At 38.3% G+C, this 6359-nt stretch overlaps 1 pseudogene; it reads left to right on the top strand.

Moving 5' to 3' along the window:
* The first annotated feature begins 1184 nt into the window (after positions 1-1184).
* LOC127191836 (olfactory receptor 2D3-like) lies at positions 1185-2111 on the top strand (annotated as a pseudogene).
* Positions 2112-6359: the final 4248 nt, after the last annotated feature.

The following is a 6359-nucleotide window of genomic DNA, read 5'->3' on the forward strand; positions in this document are numbered from 1 at the left end:
GTCTATAAGTATAAACATAAAGATTTAAAGAACATTTGGACACCATTTAAATTTAACTAAACCATAGTTGGAAATTTCCCTAATGGCCAATGATTTCATTATTCATAGACTTTTTTTCATCTAGGTTTACAATACCAGACATGTATTTCCTCCTGTGGATTGACCTGAAACCCGGGAGGTAGTTGATGACCTTCATAAGTCACCCTACTGTCACACATGTAGGCACATCTGACCTGGCAAGTTGACATGGCTGGATAAGATTAGCGATGCCTTTTTCTTCCTGGAAGCCCTTTCATATCTTCTACATTCTAAAAATAAACACTGGAGGAGGTCCCTCTCAGTCACAGTAATAGGGGAGGAGTAAGGGGAAAATGAGAGGGAGGGAGGAATGGGAGGATACGAGGGATGGGATAACAATTGAGATGTAATATGAATAAATTGATAAAATATATTAAAAAATAAAAAACTATCTCATATGGACTTAAAATGGATAAAAGTAGATATAAATATTGTTAATAATGATGGACAAAAGGCAATACCAACAGATGGTAGATATTGACATTAGTACATAAGGACCCTGTAGGAAGAAAAGACAGACTGCTGAAGATTGGCATTAAACTACTGAGTGCTAGAGCCTAGGAGGAAACATTTTAGCTAATAAATTTGGACAATGATAAAGATCTCAGAGTACTATTCCAGTCTACCTTACTTTTCAATCTTGGCAAAATATTTCTTCAGAATAATCTTGTAGATAAAGTTAATAAACAGGATTATTAAATGCAATAAAGTTTATAGCATAAACTATGACTAGTTAAAGTCATATCAGCTTGCTTGCTTCCCAAACATACAGGAAGGAAGGAGGGTACACCGTGAGCAGCACCACAACCTTCTCCGAACAGACTTGGTGAACCAGATGAGGTTTGGACAGGTAGCAATTCATAATGAATCTCTGTGACTGGGCCTGCTAAAATATGCACATAATGGGAAAATGAAATTTGGATTTCAATCATGAGAACTAGTGAGCAAAACCAAATTCAGTCTTTTGGACTATGGAAGCTATGAACATAAATAAATCAAGAACCTGTTTTTCTGGTTGGTAAATATATAAGCTGTCAGATATTCTAAAACAACTTGTATGTATATTTCTTTCCTTGATGCTTTCCTACAGAGACAAACAACCATTCATGGGTAGGGACAACAGAACCTCTGTGACAGAATTCATCTTCCTGGGACTCTCACAGGACCCACACACCCAAGTCCTGCTCTTCTTCCTCTTTCTCTTCATCTACCTGCTCACTGTGCTGGGAAACCTGCTGATCATTGTGCTCATCCACACAGACCCCAGACTCCACACTCCCATGTACTTTTTCCTTAGGAACCTGTCCTTTGCTGACCTCTGCTTTTCTACAACCACAGTCCCCCAGGTGCTCATCCACTTCCTGGTGAAGAGGAAGACCATTTCCTTCGCTGGGTGTTCCATACAGTTAGTGGTGTTACTCCTGGTGGGATGCACAGAGTGTGCCTCTGCTGGCAGTGATGTCTTATGAGACCGCTATGTGGCTGTCTGCAAGCCTCTGCAACTACTCACCATCATGACACACTGGGTGTGTGTCCAGCTGGCTGCGGGGTCCTGGGCCAGTGGTGCGTTTGTGTCCCTGGTGGATGCCACATTCACATTGCGCCTTCCCTACAGAGGAAACAATGTCATTAACCACTTTTTCTGTGAGCCTCCTGCCCTCCTGAAGCTAGCTTCAGCAGACACTTACAGCACAGAAATGGCCATCTTTGCAATGGGTGTGGTAATCCTCTTAGCACCTGTCTCCCTCATCCTCATCTCCTACTGGAACATCATCTCCACTGTGGTCCAGATGCAGTCTGGAGAGGGAAGGCTCAAGGTCTTCTCCACCTGTGGCTCCCACCTCCTTGTTGTTGTTCTTTTCTATGGCTCAGCAATATTTGCCTACATGAGGCCAAACTCCAAGGTAATGAGTGAAAAGGATAAAATGATTTCGGTGTTCTACTCAGCAGTGACACCCATGATGAACCCCATCATACACAGCCTGAGAAACAAGGATGTCAAAGGGGCTCTCAGGAGAATAACTGCAAAATAATATGTTTGCAGTGTGTCTCATGACTGAGCCACCATTGTAGGAATAGAGAACAAAGCTGGTTTGTTGTTTTTTTTTTTTTAAATCATGTTTTCGTTCTTTCACTCTATTCTTCCAGTTCCTTCTGTTTTCTTTTTTCTTTCTTTTTTTTTTTTCTGTTTGGTAGCTATGTGAAAAAAAATTTAAAATAAAAAATAGAAAGTAAAAAGAAATTAGTGGAGAGATGAGGGCATAAGAATGGAGGAAAGGAGAAAGAAAAGAGTAGACAAGAAGGGAGCTAGAGGAGTGACAGCAAAGAAGTTTCTCCTCTATTAAGTCACACAAGTCAATAATGAAAGTGGCCTAGTTAAGCATTTAATTATATGTCAACAAGCATGAAAAGAGGCCTAAACCATTACAAATATTTATGGGATCACAGTCACATTCCTCATTCTTGCATGCATTCCATTATTTTGTTTTGAAGATTAATTTTTCCAGGCACATTCATAGAGTTTGAGGCATAAACATGATATTCGTGTTTCATTTTAACATTTCCTATAATTTTGAAAGTAACATTTCTTGTAATTACAAATGGACTAAATTAGATGTAAAACAAATGATGGAATTCTTCTTTAGATTCTTTTGTTTTGTTAATTATTAAGTTAAATTTTCATACAGATATATGTTGCCTTGAGAACATTCATGTCCAAGCCCCCATACCCTTTTGTGACTCTGTCTTGTCCCATTTTCCCCCTTGTTCTGATAGACAGTATAGTTTCCACTTTTATATATTCACACATAATTTATGTGATTGTAATATCTCAAAATAATAAAGAAAAAATATTTTTTCTGAAAATGAATTAATTTGCTCACAATGGTTGTCTCTGTTCACCCATTCTCCTCCAAATTATATAACTTATTATAATAAACATATACTCTATTTTTTATTCATTCTCCTGTGTTATGTCACCCAACTTGGTTCAGTAACATTGAGAACAGTGCTGCAAAAATCACCAATGGGCAAGCATCTCTAAGATGTGTTGAATTGTAATCATTCAACTATATATCTAGGAGTTGCTTTTATAGTCATTTAAAAATCTAAATTTATGTGACTGCATTGTTATGCTGTAATAGTTTTTGCCAGCATCAAGAATTCTGTGAATAACTATTTCAACAGCCCTTTACTCTATAATGCATAGGATAGCTGAATATTCAAAAAGCTTCTCAACTTGCTATATCAACACACTTTTATTTAATATTATATCTAATTCTCTCCTCTCTGAATTTAACTATTCTTCATATAACTGAATTCTTGATAACCCCATTTCTTTCTTGAACTCTTCCCCATTGTCCTTCAAGTATCATCCATGACTGACTTGCAGATAATAGTGGGATATGGTATCACATTAGAGCTGGCATTTTCTGTCTTAAGATCTGTAGCATGGTGATGTATTATTACTGAGTTTATTTATTTTGAGTAACTGTATTTCTATTGTTTGGTAGTGTTGCTGTTACCATTGCATTTTGTCTACTCTTTGTGGCTACTGGGAATAAGCCCTCAAGAATATTCTATTTTGCATTCCCACCAGGAATGAAGGAGTGTTCCTCTCTCCCCACATCCTCGCCAGCATGTGGTGTCACTTGAATTTTTTATCTTAGCCATTCTGATGGGTGTAAGATGGAATCTCAGAGTTGTTTTGATTTGCATTTCCTTGATGACTAAGGAGGTTGAGCATTTCTTTAAGTGTTTCTCAACCATTTGATAGTCCTCTGTTGAGAATTCTCTGTTTAGTTCCAAGCCCCATTTCTCAATTGGGTTATTTGGTTTGGTGGTGTTTAATTTCTTGAGTTCTTTATATATTTTGGATATTAGGCCTTTGTCAGATGAAGGGTTGGTGAAGATTTTTTCCCAGTCTGTAGGCTGTCGCTTTGTTCTCTTGACAGTGTCTCCTGCCTTGCAGAAGCTTCTCAGCCTCATGAGGTCCCATTTATTAATTGTTGACATTAAGGCCTGGGCTGCTGGTGTTCTGTTCAGGAAGTTGTCTCCTGTGCCTATGTGTTCCAGGCTCTTCCCCACATTTTCCTCTAACTGACTTAGTGTCTCTGGTTTTATGTTGAGGTCTTTGATCCACTTGGATTTGAGTTTTGTGCAAGGTGACAAATATGGGTCCAGGAAATTGGGACAGAGGGGAGGACAGCCTATTGGGACTCTAGATGAGAGAAGCAGGGGAGAATAGCAAAATCGAAGGATCTAGAGGGTCCTAGAAACCTACAAGTAGAACATCATGATAGGCAGAGTTGGGCCCAGGGGTCCCGCTCAAACTAAGGCACCAGCCAAGGACAATACAGGTGGTAAACTTTAAACCCCTACCCAGGTCTAGCCAATGGGCAGAACATTCTCCACAGTTGAGTGGAGAGTGGGATATGACTTTCACACGTACTCTGGTGCCTCCTATTTTTCCTTGTCCCCTGGAAGGGGAGACTTGGTGGCACTCAGAGGAAGGATAGTAGGTTACCAAGAAGAGACTTGATACCCTATGAGCATATACGGGGGGAGGTAATCCCCCTCAGGAACAGTCATAGGGGAGGGGAATAATGGGAAAATGGGGGGGAGGGAAGAATGGGAGGACACAAAGGATGGGATAACCATTGAGATGTAACAAGAATAAATTAATAAAAAAATTTAAAAAAGAATATTCTAAAAAAAAAAAAAAAGAATATTCTATTTACTAAGGAGATCCCAAGTAAAACTGAAAGAGATATCCAAACTAGCACATGTACAATCACATTATAAAACACACACAATACGCCATTACATATCCAAACTAGCACATGTGCAATCACATTATAAAACACACACAGTATGCCATTATGTATCCAAACTAGCACATGTACAATCAATCACATTATGAAACACACACAATATGCCATTATGAATCATTTCATTATTGTCCTCAGTTAGCGCATAATAGGAGTCAGTTTTCCCTAATGCCCATAACCTGTCTAGTCTTGAGTCCTTGTCCATTTTTGTAGTGTTAAGTATGGATTCCATCTCATGATGTGGGCCTCAAATCTAATATTAAAAAGTGGTTGGTTGCTGCCATCACATTTATGGCACTACTGGACTAGTATTTTTCCCAGGCAAGACACTATTGTAGTTCTTGGGGCTTGTAGCTTATGATATTATTTTTCTCCTCTAGTACCTTGCAGAAGCATTAGTATTAGTCAGCAGGAGAGAAGCTTTATTAGGATACCTGCTTGTTTATCTATGTTTTATGACATAAGTAAGTGGTGTCTTCAGCAACAGTGCCTTACCATTAAGTTGTGGAATGTAATCAAATGCATTGGCAAGAGCTTGTCATGTTTAGGGGATCCACTGAAACTCAGTGTTCTGTAACTTGATAATGTGTAAATCATTCCTGGTCCTAAAGAGTTTTACATGAAGCTTAAGATGTTAAGATCGGGTATTATTTTCCCCATTATATTGTAATTCCATGTAAATTCCTCTTTACATATAGGTACAAATTTTAGGAAGCTTCTACAATAGTAGGTTTCCATATGACTTTTTAAAGGATGCTCTGTGGTTGTACAGGTTTGCATTCCTACCAGCAATATAGGAGTTTTCCCCTTTCTCTACATCCTCACCAGAATGTTCTGGTAGGTGTAAGATGGAATCTTAGAGTCCCCTTGATTTTCATTTCCCTGATGATTAAGGATGTTAAGCATTTCTTGAGGCGTTTTTTTGCCATTCAGTGTACCTTTGCTGAGAATTCTCTGGTTAGCTCTGTACTCATTTTTTAATTGGATTATTTCGTTTGGTAGTGTTTAATTTCACGAGTTCTTTATATATTTTGGATATTATCCCTTTGTTGGATGTAGGCCTTCTGTATCAGTTTTTACCTTTAAATTTTTAAAATTTTTTATTAATTTCTTCTTGTTACAATCCTCCCATTTTCCCCTTACTCCTCTCCCCTATGACTGTGCCTGAGGGGGACTTCCTCCCCCTGTATATGCTCATAGGGTATCAAGTCTCCTTTTTTTTTTTTTAACCCGTTTTTACCTTGCCATCCCATTCTCTTTCCCATTTAATCTTTCTATTTAGTTTTATCATTATAGAATTTTCACATTTATAACACTATGTTCTAATTTCTCTTCCTTCAAAGATTCTCTTTCCCATGGTCCCTTAGGAGCTACCTAACCTCTGTGGTTATTGTAATTAAAACACATGTCTAAATTTTAAGAAGTAACATCCACATTATCGAGAGAGCATGC

The sequence above is a fragment of the Acomys russatus genome, chromosome 7 (assembly GCF_903995435.1).
Source record: "Acomys russatus chromosome 7, mAcoRus1.1, whole genome shotgun sequence".
In the NCBI taxonomy this organism is placed as follows: Eukaryota; Metazoa; Chordata; class Mammalia; order Rodentia; family Muridae; genus Acomys; species Acomys russatus.